The 16,442-nt window shown below is 39.9% G+C and overlaps 1 pseudogene; it reads left to right on the top strand.

The window, feature by feature from the left end:
- Positions 1-5,592: 5,592 nt before the first annotated feature.
- On the top strand, positions 5,593-15,324 carry LOC116384257 (high choriolytic enzyme 1-like; annotated as a pseudogene).
- Positions 15,325-16,442: the final 1,118 nt, after the last annotated feature.

The following is a 16,442-nucleotide window of genomic DNA, read 5'->3' as shown; positions in this document are numbered from 1 at the left end:
GGGGGTGCAGAGGGAGTCTGTCAGACGAATGAGAAGATGAAGATTTGACAGAGGGGTGGCAGAGAGTTCAGTTTATGCGAGGCCTGTCGATTAGTGCGTTTGCAGCTGACAGGTGGAATCCCAGGGGCACGTCTGTCACCGCGTCTGCTGCACGGCCGGCCCGCAACACCGCCACCACGGGAGACACCACCATGGGCGGGGACACGCTGCAGACACCGGGGCACCTCATTGGCCCGGCCCGGCAGGCCCGCCTCCCAGTCAGAGCCGAGATTAAAGCTTTTTATTGTGCCCAGAAAGCAGGCTAAAGTCATGCTAATCCCCCACTAATACATTGCTATCAGTGATCTGTTATTACACAGATAGATTAGATAGACAATAGATTTTGAGGTCCTTGTGAAATAGTATATGTATATATTGGTAATACTTACTGTTGTAGCATTTCATGTGACTCTGAAAAGCACAGTGCTGAGAGGGCCTCTGCTGTTGCTAAGAGCCATTAAGATGCAAATCCTCCTTTTTGACAAGTTTTTTTTCAATATTGTTATGATTCAAAAGGCAACTGGGGCAAATCAAAAATCACACTAGGATGAAGAAAAGTAAAGCCAAGCCGTAAATCAGACATTATGGCAAAGTCAGATGAGACCAGAGAGAAAAGTAGGCCACAGTAAATGCTCATCGGATGTGGTAAATATCAAAGTATCAAATGAAATGTCAGTCGTTCAAAATGTCCAAGATACAGGGAGATTGTCAAAGTTATAACATTGAAAGCAATCCGTCATCTTTCATGGAAGTAACAAGGCTATTTCTATCTATATAAGTATATAAATAAGTTATTCAGAGGAAACTATTGTACTTTTTACAATGCTACATTTTACTGACAGCTTTAGTTACCGGTTGCTTTTCAAATGAAGATTTTACATGACAAACATATGATCAAACCAATAAAATAGTAAAAATACAATAATAGTGAAAAAGATTAACAACTCCCAACCTTTTTGGCTTGTGACTCTTTACAAAAGGCTCTCGTCATGTTTCAGATGTCTGTGAGTTGTTAGCAGCAAAGAGACATCTCTCCTTGAAACTTCTCATTCAAGTAACTGTTTGATGGCCAAATAAATACAATCATCCAGTATTTTACAAAACAAATTGAGAAAAGTCCCCAATAATATAAAAACAATACAGATAAGGTACCAGAACTTTTATTTTTTTTTCCTACCCAAAAATCATCTGATGACACCTCAGATTGATCTTGTGACCGTTTGGAGGGGTCTCTTTACAGACTGGAGTGTTCATTGTCCACCACATTTATATGAGGGGGAACTACATTTTAGGAACATAGCAGTATAAAATTAGAAGTCAGCAGTACCACGAACTGCATCCACCAAAATGACCACAACATCATCAGTTTCAACAAAAACTGACCATATGCAGTAAGCTTCACGAAGGTGGGATTCATAGCAGGACTGCTGTAATGGACCGCATTACTTCTACCTGCGGGTACCTAAAAACTAGCAACACTGCAGGTTGCTGGCTCTTCTGCATGGTGTTCTTAAATGCTGAAATGATTCATCTAAATCTAATCTTAACATACAGAAAGGCTCTTGTCTCCCACTTTATCCACCCATACTTTGTTGAAGGAATTATACTGTCTTCATGACTTCTTCCTCTTTTTCTTCTTTTATGCACTTTAGGTTCGTGCTCTGCTTTTCTATGAAGAGAGACAGAAGTCAATTGCTGTTATAAGAAGAAAACAAATAGATTTCAGACATATAAATATCAAATAAATATCTCATTGACAGGGGGCAGTGATGCAATGATAAAATAAGGTGACCCGGCACAAAGCGACGTGTAATATCACAGAGGATTTCCAGTGCACTCGTCTCCTGTGTTTGCTGTTGACTATCCCGTTGCATTGTTCCAAACAAAGACAGAAAGACGTTAACTTCCTTCTCAGCACCTCTTAATCATCAATGATCATTCATGGGTCACAGGAATATTGTCTGTGTGCTGTGACATGTGACCTCTTGGTCTCCTGACTGGTTGTTTGCATTCTTGCCGGTCTGGCCGACTGGATGACAGAGAATCATTGAAATTCCTCGAGTTTAGCTTGTTTTAATTCAAAAGTTGTCACTTTTGTTTATCTCTCCTTTTGAAGGACCCCATGGCAATGGAGCTGAGACATGTGGTGTGGGGGTTGGGGCTCTGGGTCCATGGGGTGCAAGCTGGAAGTGTGTTGATCTGAAAGCAATAGGTAACATTGTGCAGCTTTGCATGTTGCCAGCCTTTAACGGCAGAGGACAGAGACAACTTCGTTTTGTAAAACTCCAACAGGTTTGTGAGAGCCTCAGCTGGCTCAGCCTCTCTTTATGAAAAACAAAAGACATAACACTAATGAGTCAAACTCCCTTGGAGACTCTTCTGAATTTTGATCATAAAGGATTCTAACTGTTCTGTTCTGAATTGGAGTCAATGATTTAGATTTTCCTTCGGCTTTACTTTTCTTTTTTTTTCTCCTGACAAGCAGCCCTCATGGTCACAGATATCATGACTCACTCCTCCATTCACAGGAAGCCATTTGCAGGAATTCATTCTCATGGAGCGTGCATTGTACTCCATCATAGTATGTATGGAGCCCTCATTTTGTTTGGTCAAAGTCCTCGTTTTTATCGTTATTTCATTGTGTATGAAAAAGCATGGACAACAATTAAATGTCAAACTAAGATTCTCACCATATTTTCTTTTTATTTGAAAAGCTGTGTAAAATAAAATGCATTTTTGGATTGGAACTTGTTCGCTAAATGTAATGAAAAGCAAATGGGCCAGAATTGTTTAAATGATACTGTTTCTTACTTTAAATCTCAAGCCATGTCACCTGTCATGCAGAGTGACTACGTTGATAGTAGGCTGTTATTTGGTTAAATGGGGAAGAGAGACTACAGTGTTTAATGAAGATGGGACTCTGCTCTCTGCACAGCTTATCTAAGTGTATCCAAGGACACATTTGGATTCCTAAATCCTTATTCAGTGCAGCCTTGAGGGGAAATGTAATGGCCACTTGAGTGAGCGAGGTAAATCAGTTTCAAAGCTCAAACGCTCCATCTCTAAATGTGCAAAACTGAGGCATTGAGCTGAATTGTAGTTGCATTTCATGAGTTTACATACACAACATTGGCTTTGTAGGCCCTATTAAGAGTGATGTTGGGGTAGCTTCAATAACAGCATTATCTGCGTGTATTTCAGAGGACGCAAATTACATGAACAGCTTCACTTTTCCATTTTAAAAAGTGGAAAGTCAGCAGAGCTCAGGCTTATCGTCTGTCTTTGTGTTCAAAGTACATGCATTTTGAGTTTCTGTGTGGCTTTCCACTCTCTTTCTCTCAGTAACAGGATACTTACAATGTTTCATTTGAACACAATATATTCATGATATTGTCGAAAAGTCCCACATTTAAGTCCATGATGTGAAACAAATGGACGAAATGAATCTGAATCCAAAAGCTAGCATCAGTTTTGCATTTTGGTTGCGTGCAAAGAGAGTCTCTCCATTTAGATGTGTTATGTAATGGGGGCTGTAATCTGTTATATAATAACAGAGTATAGTGAAATGTGCTGTGCTTGGTGGGTTCCAGGATTTGTTTTTCTCTCACAGCCTATCTGTAAGTTAGGAAAAAAATATATATAAAAATATTGCCTATAATGTTAAATTAACCCTTCTTTCGCTTAATTCTGGCATTGGCTTGCATGGCTACAGACATGGTGTGAGATATTGTTTACGGTGGTTCTGTCAATTCTCATAATGTTGTTGTTATCAAATAAAAGCAAAAATGCCATAAAAAAAAGCGATCTTTAGGAAAGAAAGACTAATACCTTTTGCAGAAATATTTTTTTTCTGATATTGTTCTGTGCATTAGACCTTCACATTCCTTGTTGTTTTCACAAAGGCTTACCTTGGTGGCCATATGTGAAGGAATGTATTTCAGAGAACACAACCGGCTTAGAAAACAGAATATGACATAGTTGACCCAATATAGTTAGGGAGCTTATAGGGCTGAGATTAAAGAAAAAAGCACAATGTGTACTTGCAGCTATTGAATGTATCAAATGTGGGAAATGGTGCTGCACTTCCAGGCTGTTTCCCTGGGAAAAACAAAGTCGATTTTAAATGTTTTTTTTATAACTGATGGATTTTAGGGATAAACATTAATTAACTCAGATAAAGAGCTCCAACTAAAGATTATTTTTATGGTGCCATATCTTTTTCATTAACCTATAAAACGTGAAACTCGTGGAAAATGCTCATCCCTTTCAAATCCAAGGTGAAGTTTTCCGTTTGATCGGTTTGTCTCACCAAAAATCCAAAACCCAAATATATTCAGTTAACTGCATGGATGACTAAATGAATGGATTATCAAATTTTTGCTTATCGATTGGTTGACCAATCAGCTGTATTCTGATACCACACACACACAAGCTATTTAGAGCAGCAAAACCTTCATGAGCTGATATAAGTTGAATCTCTATTACGTTACATACTGGTAAAAAGCATTGAAGGTGAGCAAACGTTAAGTTCAATATATGAAAAAAAGTCACTTTGTATGAATTACTGTAAAGATATGTGAACCCCCTTTATATGTGAAACAGATACTTTTTTGAAATATATTTAGTTAGTTTGCAAAATGAAGATGAAGTGAGTTGAAAACAGTTGAGGTTTTGTGGATTACACAAGAGGAAGAAAAAGGAAGTGAGAGGAGAAGGAAGAGAGGCCTCCAATCCTGCAGACGGTCTGTCAACTCCATTCAAACAACCAGATACAAACCAACGCTTCTCTTTTAACCTGCATGTTGCTCTGATGATGAAATGTTCGCTTCATCATCAAGAGAAAGTTTACGAATAAATATTTCTTTTCAGACTTTTCAGGGAGAAGTAATTTCATCCTCATCAGACTGAGTCACATTCTGTCATAAATCGTTTGAACTGCTGGTGTGCTCGCTGTTTCTCTCTGCTGAGGATATTTTTGGCTCTCCAACGTGGCAAACACAGAGATCCACAGAGAAAGAGAGAGAGAGAGAGAGAGAGAGAGAGAGAGAGAGAGAGAGAGAGAGAGAGAGAGAGAGAGAGAGAGAGACTCACACAACTCCCCCGGCAGGCAGTATGTGAGATCTGGGGCCCTGGGGCCCTTTGGATGGCTCACGCTGAATGGGTGCTCTGGCGAGGTGACCAGGCTCATTGAGAACAGGTTACGAGGGGAAGGGAATGCTTTTGCTCCGTGTTTGGCCCCCTGACCCACTATCCAGCGTCTGCCTTGGCAGCTCTGAAACCCAACATATTTATTTGCAACGCTCTGAAGAGAGAGGGTGGAGCGGCTGTCAGAATAAAGTCATCGTCCTGCTGACAGCTTCATCTGCTGTTGAAGGGCAGCTATGACAGGCGCACAATGTCGCTGCGTCGGCCAGCCCTGGGCGAAGGACTGTCATCTGTGGACATGCTGGGAATCTCGCAAACCGTGTCCCCTCCCTCCCCTCTCCCAAGCTCCCTTGATGCTCCAGACTTATTTCTTTGGCCCTGTAAGAAATGTTTTTCATCTCAGAATACATGGATGTCAACTGGGCAAGGTGTGGGAATTCTCCATTGCTTAGATGTGCTGAGTTTTTGTCATTATGAAGGAGGGAAAATGAAGCAGAACTGTATGTGTGAGCCAAGCCTAAAAACATTTTTATAGAAATATATAAATACATGGTGACATATATGATGACATCTTGACATGTAAGTTGAGATTTAAAAATGTTGGTTGGCTGCACACTGAGGAAACCATGGCCAAATAAGTCACACAAAGATATAAACAACAACAATATAAATAGAGCTGTAAGTAAATCTGCATTACTTTTTGAATGTGAAACCCACCTTTCTTTCTTTATGCTTATTTTTCCTTTTGGTGGCATATAGGTTGCCCATTGCCTTGAAGTTTTGTTAATTTAGTTCTTCAAGAAACACAGACTGGATTTGTGCTTGACCAAACTGACCAAGAGTAAGATGGATGAATAAAGATATAAACTGACAGCAGTGCGACCTCCGTGTCCAGGCTCTGTACAGGTAACTGCCTCAGCAATGCTCCAGGTGGTGAAGCAGTGGTGCTGCAGCCAGCTGGCTAATATGCACGGCGCACCCGGCATCCCTTCCTATCAATAAGTCATTATCTGAGCCCTGCCACTGTTGGGCATCCTGCAGGCCTCTCTGCAGCTCAGACAAAGAGGATGGAGGGAATGCTGGAATGCTGTCCAGGTATGAGGTGTTAGTCATGCCACAGAGAAAAACGGATGTTCAGACTAAACATTTCTTTCTTTCAATTTTTTTTTTTTTAAATATTACCATTTTCATGGAAAGCATAGTAACTTACTCTATTGATATAAAAGTATATAAATGCCCGAAAATAGCTTTTGACTTTAATAATCTAGTTATCTATTTTGTTCAAAAAGCATCTGAGTTCATTGGTTCTCTTTCCACCTCTGAAACCAAATCTATAACCTCCATCTAGGAAGTCCAGTTCGTGCAATACATCCATGACCTTTCAGGGTTATCTGACACCAAAACACTTCACAGTATTCATATCACTATGAGGCAAGATTTCACAACTCTGGGAGGTTACCTCAACTGCAGTCGTTCTGTCCTCCATCTCTACGACCACTGTGTAAAAAGTAAAATGACCCTGTTCAAGTTACAAAGTTATCTACAGGAATAAGGCTTGCTTTAAAATACTACCTTATGCTTTCCAGTGATAGAGCACACCTGTGTACTATCCACAATTTAATATTTGAGGAGCTGTTTTGTCCCTGAATAATAAACATTTTTTTGGATCAAGTGTGCGACTATCTTCCTTTTCACCTGCACTCCAAACAATAGGAAAATAAAAAACAAACAAACTGTGATAGACAAGAGTCAACAGTGTCCAACTTCTTCTTTGTGGCATTAATTGCCCCCCATATACCTCACAATATCATCCCAAAATCTCTTAGCACCATCTCCACCTTCAGCTTAGATTACTGAGAACAATAACTGAAGAAAGCTCGTTAATGGTGAACATAATTGTCCCAGACAAAAGGCCAAACACCGAAAATCACGCTTTACAGCAGGAGCGAGCAGAAGGCGACGTCTGGGCTGCAGCCAGTGAGCAGTGAGAGATATTTCACTGCAGATATCCATCTATCGTCTGAATCACATTTCATTAATGGGGTCACCCATTAAACAGAACGCCAAAAGCTCCACTTTTACAGCCTAATACACAACATGGCATTGTTTCTGTTGGTAGATTGAATCTTTATGAGAGCACATAGTGATTAGTGAAAAGTGAAAGAGGCTGTGTATAAGAAATATTTTCATTGATTTTGAGGGATCTCTTGTGGCATCCCTACCGCTGTGTGTACTGGTGTTTTTCATTAGGCACATTACAGTCGGCACCACAACAAATAATTCTGGCATGAGGGAGATGTTAAATGAGGTAGACAAGGCTTAAATCCTCCACTGCGTTGGTAACTGGCTCACCACTCTCTCTCTCTCTCTCTCTCTCTCTCTCTCTCTCTCTCTCTCTCTCTCTCTCTCTCTCTCTCTTTCTAACACATTGTTGTGGGGAGGAGGGTTAACTATCAGCCATAATGTGTAACTGAAGATCAGCTCCCCCCTCCGGCTTCACTCCTCACACCCCCCCCCCCAACCCCCTCACCCCTCCCGCCGCACACTCCACCCCCATCCTAGCCCTCCCTCCCTCCCCTCCCAGCATCCCCTGGTGCTGTTGTTGGGGTGGTCTCTGCTTCTGCTGTCACCAAGCTGCAGGTCTTTCAGCCGTCCCGATCCCCTCCCTATTTTTTTTTATTCTGCCGCTCTCTTGGGCGTCACAAGATTACTGAAGCAGTGCTGACATCTCTATCAGCCTGACCTAACACTCTGCCCTTTTCCTCCCTACCTCCCTCCCTCCCTCTCCACTTCTCCTCTTGCACTCCAGGATCCATCACACTCTAGCCTGAGCCTCTCACTCTTACACATCAAGAAAAAATCAATAAAAGGGGAAAACGGAAAAATACAGAAAGAAAAAAAATACAACTTTGTTTTCTCCTCTTCAGCAGCCAGCACATGAAATAAACACTTGAATGCCTCCAGCACTTGACAGTAATTTAGACAAGACTAGAAAGTCTCTCTTTCTAAACTCAGAGAGATATTTCCAGGGCATCCCAGTGGGTTCAGTTGCCTAACGTGTTATCTACTATGTAGATATGCTGTGTCATGCTCGTCCAATTCATATATATTTTTTTAACTGTCAGATTCTTAGAAATTAAAATATCCTTTTGATAATCTTAAGAACAACTCCACAGAATTTTTTTAATGTGTTTTTTTGCAACGCTAGAAGTATTGCTCTTTGGATGTTGGTAAGTTGCACAAACTGAAATATCTTAAATATTGGATGGATTGCCATGAACTATAAACTGGGCGATACAGCTTAACAGACTGCACGCATTCTTGCGAACTGCAATCAGTTTTTGGAGGACAATCATTTTTGGTAGAATAACTGTCCATTATGAACCTGCTTCATAATGACGTATGCAAGACACAAACTATGAAATCCAATAGCCAAAACAGCAACTGTGATGAAAGATATCATAGATATAAACTTTGGCAAACGCCAAAAGCCAAGGCAGTGCTCCAGAAAGAAATAATGAAGAAATGGTAGGACAGGAAAGTATAATTTATATATACAGTACTTACTTTTCTTTAGTTTGGTTGGTTGGTTGGTTGGTTTTTCTTAACTATTAATACTATCATACAATAACTATTACTTTATTTAGGCATACCTAATGAAGGGACAATGAGCTCAAACTACACATACTAGATACTGTGTATGTGATACAGTATGTGGCGGATATTGATAGGCTTACTAATGCGATATTTTTTTAATCAATAGTGTATCGATATGTCCGCGACTACTATCGATAGATTTACAAAAAAATAATTGTTTTGAACAGATTTAAAATGTCCTTTAAATTGACTTGAATACCTCAAACAAACTTCTCCTCCGTTCGTGTAACGCTAGATGTCGCTGCCTATAGCCTTCGAAGCTAAGGCCAGTGACCTCATATGTCATATCATCTGGCCTAAATCATATTTGATTGGCTAATAGCTTCACGTGAGATGGTTTACAATACATGTAATTGGTCGGTGTGCTTCCTGGACCGCTGAGCAGAAAAAAAGCCATAGTATACTTTGTTGAAAAAAGTCATGGTATAGTATGTCAAAAAAGTCCAAATATAGTATATAGAAAAAGTCACAGTATAGCATGTAAAAAAAAATCTAAAAAGTTTCAGTTCTGAATATTGAATACATAGAAAAAATTCATTGTATGTCGAAAAAAAGTCATAGTATAGTCTGTATCGAAAAAAGTCGAAAAAAAATGATAGTATAGTATGTACTGTATATCGAAAAAAGTAAAAAAAGTCTTAGTATAGTATGTCGAAAAAAAATCATGGTATATTGTATGTCGCAAAAGTAAAAAAAAAAGTCATAGAATAGTATGTACAAAAACAGGTCATTGTATAGTATGACAAAAAAAGTAAAATAAGTCATAATAAAGTATTTTGAAAAACTCATGAAAAAGTAAAATGTCAAAAATAAGTCATATTATAGTATGTCGAAAAAAGTAAAATGCAGTCATAGTATTGTATGTCGAAAAAAGTTGAAAAAAACCAAAACAGTCATAGTTTAGAATGTCAAAACAAAATCACAATATAGTATGTTGAAAAAAGTAAAAAAAAGTCACAGTACAGTATGTAGAAAACAGTACAAAATGTGATGGTATAGGATGTATAAAAAAGGCATAAAAAGACATAATATAGTATTATTAGTAAAAAGGGACATACTATGTTTAGTATCTCGAAAAAACACATTTAAAAGTCAGAGTATAGTAGAGAAAAACTAACAAAAAAGTCATAGTTTAGCATGTCGAAAAGTACATAGTTATACAATTATAAAAATGTTATAAAAATACATCATATAGTCTGTAAAAAAGAAAAGTCATAAACACATATTATAGGATGTCGAAAAAAGTAATAAAAAAGTAATAGTATAGCATGTCATAAGAAGTCTTGGTATATTATGTTAAAAAAGACATTCAAATGTCAAAGTATAATACGTCGGAAAATGTCAGAAAGATATACAAAAAAGGGCATTAGAAATTGTTGTGATAGTATGTCGAAAAAAGTCATATTTCCAAAAACGTCATAAAAAATCATTGTATTGTATGTCAAAAAAAATAATAGCATAGTATGTTGTAAAAAGTCATGGTATTGTGAGTCGAAAAAAGTCAGAAATGTCACAGAGTACATTGGAAAATATCTGAAAAAGTCATTGTATAGGATGTCAAAAAAAAAGTATATTATGCCATCAAAAGCCTAGCATGTGGAAAAAAGTCATAAAAAGTCATAGTTTAGTATGTCGGAAAAAGTAAGAAAATAGACATAGTATAGGATCTCGAAAAAATTTATAAAAAAGACATTACAGTCAACTTAGTCATAAAATGTCATAGCATGACAAAAAAAGTCATAAAAAGGTATAAAACTCTTATGTCATTGTATAATGTCAAAAAAATGTCAAAAAAAGTTGAAAAAGTCAGTAAAACATATCAAAAAAAGTTATCAAAATGTTATAGTACAATATGTTGATATGTTAATGTCTTCTGTAGTTATATATCCGTTTATCTGTGTCCACAGGAGTTGTTGCTGTTGATAGCCATTAACTGAAGCCTACTGAGACGAAAATATCCAATGATGCATTATGTTAGTTTTGTCGACAATTCAAGAGGTTGTGTTGCTGACAGGGCACGTTTAGAATCAGAAACTGTTTATTGCCAAATACACTACACATACAAGGCATTTGGGTTGGTGATTGGTGCAACAGCAAAACAGAAAATAGAAAATATGAAAACTTACAATAAAACATGGTAAAGAAACAAGCAAACAGATGTGTCACGTGTTTATTAAAAGAGAAAAGATGTGCAAAAGTAAGACATTTTCCTGGGGTTGTAGTGTCTGAGTCAGTGGAAGTCCCGGGCTTTATTGATGAACCTAACTGCAGATGGGAAGAAAATGTATTTGTGGCGTGAGGCCTTGGTCCTGATGGACCGCTGACTAATGCCAGAGGGAAGGGACTCAAACAGTTTGTGTCCAGGGTGAGAGGGGTCGGCTATAATCTTTCTTGCTCGCCTCAGAGTCCTGGTGGCGAACAAGTCCTGGAGGGATGGCAGATTGCAGCCAATCACCCTCTCAGCAGAGCGAATGATGCGCTGCAGTCTGCCCTTGTCCTTGGCAGTGGCTGCAGCGTACCAGACGCTGATGGAGGAGCAGAGGCAGAGAATGGACTCAATGATGGCAGTGTAGAAGTGCACCATCATTGTCTTTGGCAGGTTGAACTTCTTCAGCTGCCTCAGGAAGTACATCCTCTGCTGAGCTTTCTTGGTGATGGAGCTGATGTTAAGCACTTGAGGTCATCGGTTATGGTGGAGTCCAGGAAGCGGAAGGACTCCACATCGTCGACGGGGGAGTCACGCAGGGTGATAGGGGCAGGTGGGGCTGTGTTCCTGCGGAAATCCACAACCATCTCCACTGTCTTGAGATAAATTGTAATGAATTTGTTGATCCTCCGACTCTTCATATTGTACCATTATAAGCTTTGGTAATAACTAGCAATTGTTAGCATGCTACCACACCAAAGTCAGATTGTGAACATGGTAAGCATTAGGCTTGCTAAACATTGCGTGCATGTTAGAATGCTGCATTTAGCTCAGAACATGAACATAAGAGCGGAGTTTCTGAAATTAATGAATTATAATAACTTTGAAATATGATTATATTTATCGATCACTACAATCCCAGCTAATTATTATAGTTTCAATTTAAGACTCCTATCGAGAGTTTTCAATCCAGTTTCAAAAACAGGTACATTAAAATGTATCATAAATGAGAAAATGAGGGTCAACGCCCAACTGTTAGGGTCTGCAAGCATTAAATTACTTCATGGAGTTTTAAAAGCATTTTGAAAAAAACAACACCAGTGTGACAAAGTTAAACAATATAGAGACGAATGTAAAAATGTTTACAGACCAGTTTTTCTGCTCCAAATAGAGATGTGGAATGAAAATCCAAGAGCATGCCTTGTAATTTCATGCAGAGGATGGATGAAAAGATTTAGTCATTTAGCCTGAATCCTGCAAACATTATTGGTTATTTTCTTATAAAGTTACAACGAATGCTTAATATAATAAGTCTAACAAATTATATTATATATATGCTGATGTTGATTGCAAAACCTTGACTGGCAGTATTCTGCTTTATTGGGATTTTGGCGACGCATAATAGAAATGAGGCCACATATTGGCCCTTAAGACCTGTTATATGTCGTCTTCAGCACACGGCCCCTCAGTGTTTATGATGAAACGTCTGAAAAGCGCACCGAGGACAACAACACAATCCACTTCACTGTTTGGATCCATAACAGCTTCAACAGCATTAAAAGTAAGTGCACTAGTGCAGTGAAAGAGCTCATGAATATCAATAATTACAATACGAAACATACACAAGTTTAGCCTAATTATACAGTATATATGGGAACCCAGAGCGGCGATCAGAAAGACCACGGCTATAGTGATCAGGAAGAAAAACAAATGCCTGTAATTGTATTGTTCCTGCTAAAAGAAGTGATTATAATTCTGGTCTTTTCAGACATATGACCAGTTTCTCTTTTCATAAGTTGTATAGAATTTCCCCCGCTGAATGCTGTCTTCTCTTGCTATCTGCATTCATCCAAACACCCCCCAGTGTTAGCTTTTCAGATTTGCGAGGGGAATGATTTTCATCTGCAAACAAACTGCTGGTCTTGATAGAATTCCTCAGTTGGTCCAGCCTGAGTGTTGTTATTAAGCAACCTAAAATGACACAGTCTGCAGGGGGGCCTGCCAGTGGAAATATGCTGTCCATTAGCTGTCAACAATGACCACTGGGTCTACCCTCCCATGGGACTGGCAGGCAAGGCATCGTCTCATCCTGAGTCTGGCTGAGAGATCACACAGGCCCCATTGTTTCAAACAGCCTGGGGTCTCATTGTAGCAGCGCCTCTGGGAAAGGACGAGCCTTCACGTCCGTAGTCTCTTAAAGAATGGGCTTTCTCCAGGCTAAGGCCATGAAAACTGTAAGGGATGAATCTAGGGGAACACAGAGAGGCTACCGAGTAGATTTGGAATAGGGGCACCCCTCCTTAGACAAGTTTGGAGTCCCCAGCCAGACCTCCCTCTCCCTCTCCCACTCCCAGCGCTGACCTCCCTTCTCCACCTCTGTTTAATAATGCCTGGGCCTTGGTCATTATTTTGGGCAGATGGAGACGGGGGCAGGCAGTGAAAGGAGCTGGTGTCACTCCTGAGGAGAGGATGGTAGGGATGACAGAGAAGAAAAAGCAAATCAGAGAAAAGATCAAAAGCAGAAGCTCGCCTTTCACTCGCCTGAAAGCGCTAAAGAGGATAAGGAACGATCGGGCCTGGGGTCTCCTGTCCTCTCTGGCAATTAGACTCAGCTGATGGAGAGAAAGGCGTGAATGGCAGGGTTCAAGGCCCTCTCTAGGACTCACACAACGGGAAGGAGTTTTTTCCCCGACGCCTCCTTTATCTTCCTCTCCTTTCAGAGTGTCAGAAATGCAGCTGAAATATCTTTCCAAAAAGACAGCACAATCCCCAATGCCAAACCTTAATCACGGTGGCTGATGAGATTGAGGGGGGGAGGGGGGGTTTGAGAGAAAACACACATTCTTTTCACGATTCATCTTTACACTTTATATGAAGCCAGGATTCAAGGGAGCTGCAGTCGGTTTCTATACGATAATCAAATTGAGCAAATTAGAGTCCATATTTTTATGAGACTAGAGGACATAGCACATACTAGGTACCTAGTTGAACACCAATTAACAAATATATCACTGGGTTTTAAAATATATTACAGAATCAAGCTGTTTTCAAGTGCTGAACTGAAATGAATACCATTCATCTGGCCTTCCTCATTTATTTTTTAAATGAGGAAAATATGAGGAAAAGAAAAAAAACTAGAAAAGATTATAGATGCTACAGTTGCATCAAAGTGATATAAAGTTGATTCAATAAAATGCAAAATAAATTTGCATGCATGCATCAGTAAACAGATGTTACTAGCATTGCCATGATGTTTTTTGTACAATAGGTTGGACTGTTTCATACAATTTAGTATTCTTTTTTTTGACTAGAGAGCAGTCTCAGACACGGCCACAGCAACTTGTCCCACAGGAACCTATTCCCATCTTCTACATATGCAAGAGTTTCAATAAGCCGTCTATCATCCTCACAGAGGGACACGCAGCTTTTGCTACAACTTCAACAGCTTGTCATAAAATGTGCACAGGGGATTTTAATTACGCAGGTCATCGGAAAGTGAGGGAACTGTATTTGGGTCACACACATTTAATTTGAACATATTTACCTTGGTAAAGGTTGCTAAAAAGACATTTGGAAACGAAAGCGAAATAGAACCAGCTGCGCTTAGTGTAGCTAACGAGGAGCAATGTGGCCCACAAAGAGAACAAATGGGCAAAAAAACAACCTTTTAGGGGATTAGATGCTGTTTAAAAAATAGGTCTGTGGAGTCCTCCCTTCAGAGGTTTGTGCAGGTCTAGCAGTGTAGGCCCCAACCCATAATCCTCCTGCAGACACACCTGTAGAGGAGACTATAAAGACCCTGAACTGAACTGAGTCACATCAAGCTTCAAGAAATCTCTCCACAGCAGCTCCAAAGCCTCCAGATCGACCCTGAAGACAACTTCCTCTGCCAGCCTGCTGCTGCTCGGCCTCTCTCAGGCACTTCCTCTCCTGGAGGAAGGAGGAGAAGAAGGCCCAGACACCGTCAACCTCACCATCAGGATTCTGACCTCGAACAACGGCACAGATTCTGCTGGAAGGAAACACCATGATGTGCTGGTCCCAGAACTTTCTGTGGAGGAAAGCCTCCCAACGGCTTGGTGATGATCCCCTTCACCGTGAGCAGTGAGTTCACCAGCTGGGAGAGGCAGAAGGTGGCCATGAAGGCCTTCCGCAGCAGCACCTGCCTCCGCTTCGTCTGCCGTCAGAACAACTACGACTACATTTTCTCTGACATCTGTTTCACAAAAACTGTTAAAATGACATCAGCGAGCCACACTGGGTTCCTTCATTGCCATGAACACGGACACTGTTTACTTTCAGTCAATTCCACTTTGGGCTTCAACGCCCTGACGTGAATTCTTGATCAGTGATTCCCAAACAGAGGTAGGCTATCTGTGCCCTAATGATTCAATAACAAAAAATGTATGTGGTGTCCGTTAAAACACCTGAGCATATCTTGCAATGAAGAAAGGTGTAAAAATGATAAGCAAGCATGCAGACGAGCTATCTAAAAGTAATGGATAGGCGAAACGTTAAATAAATAGTTAATAGTGATGATATATGGTTGAAAAGGTTAAAATAAATGGTTGGAATAGATAGCTATGGGTAGATTGTTGCCTTGAGCTTCAGCCACACTCATTAGTTGCTGCAGCCAACAAAATGCAAGCTTAGCCAAAACAAAACATTAACAGCTCGGTTGAATGAAAGAAATATTTTGACAATATCCACTTTCATATCATCAACAGTTAAATAAAATCCAGTTGTAAAATTAAAATGAATACAGTTGGAACATGACGGGAGGTGTCCATGAAGAGGGAGGCCCACTTGAGTTCATCTATAGGGCTGTGGTGGGGCTAAGCCACATCTGACAAAACAGATAGATAATGAACTATCACCGCTGTTTGAGTAATGTTTGCCACAAACTAGCAGTGTGTAGTGTGAAGTTGCAGATTGCATCGACCTGTATACCCCTCCACTAACCCCTCTCTTTCCAAGTCAGAGGACAACAGGGGCCTTCAGGTAACGTAAACATGCGAAAGGCCCTATCTAGAGCTGGTGTTTGTTTTGTCCATTCTGGGCTACTGTAGAAACATGGCGGTGCAACATGGCGGACTTAGTGAAGAGGACTCAGTCCTTATGTAGATATAAATGACTCATTAAGGGATTGTTCATTAGTGAAAAGATAGTTATGAATATTATATTCAATTTCGGCCAATACCCCCCCCCCCCCCTAAATCCTACAACTGAATAAACACTTCAAAAGGTTTAAATATGGCAGCAAAGATAAAATATCACTGTAATTGTTGCAGTTTCTTGGAGGGCAGTTTGAGGTACGTTGCCCTGTAGGCCTTTACTATATAAGTCGATATGCACTCTCTCTTTCCGGGAACTCTTTATAACATTTACTCCTGCCACTGTGTGATTCACAATTCCAGTGGAAAGATTGTTGATAAAAAATATTAATTAATTAAGA

The sequence above is a fragment of the Anarrhichthys ocellatus genome, unplaced genomic scaffold (genome assembly GCF_004355925.1).
Source record: "Anarrhichthys ocellatus isolate YVR2014 unplaced genomic scaffold, GSC_Weel_1.0 scaffold8, whole genome shotgun sequence".
NCBI classification, from domain to species: domain Eukaryota; kingdom Metazoa; phylum Chordata; class Actinopteri; order Perciformes; family Anarhichadidae; genus Anarrhichthys; species Anarrhichthys ocellatus.
Note: the sequence above shows the minus strand (reverse complement) of the source record. Positions and strands in the feature narration are given on the sequence as shown.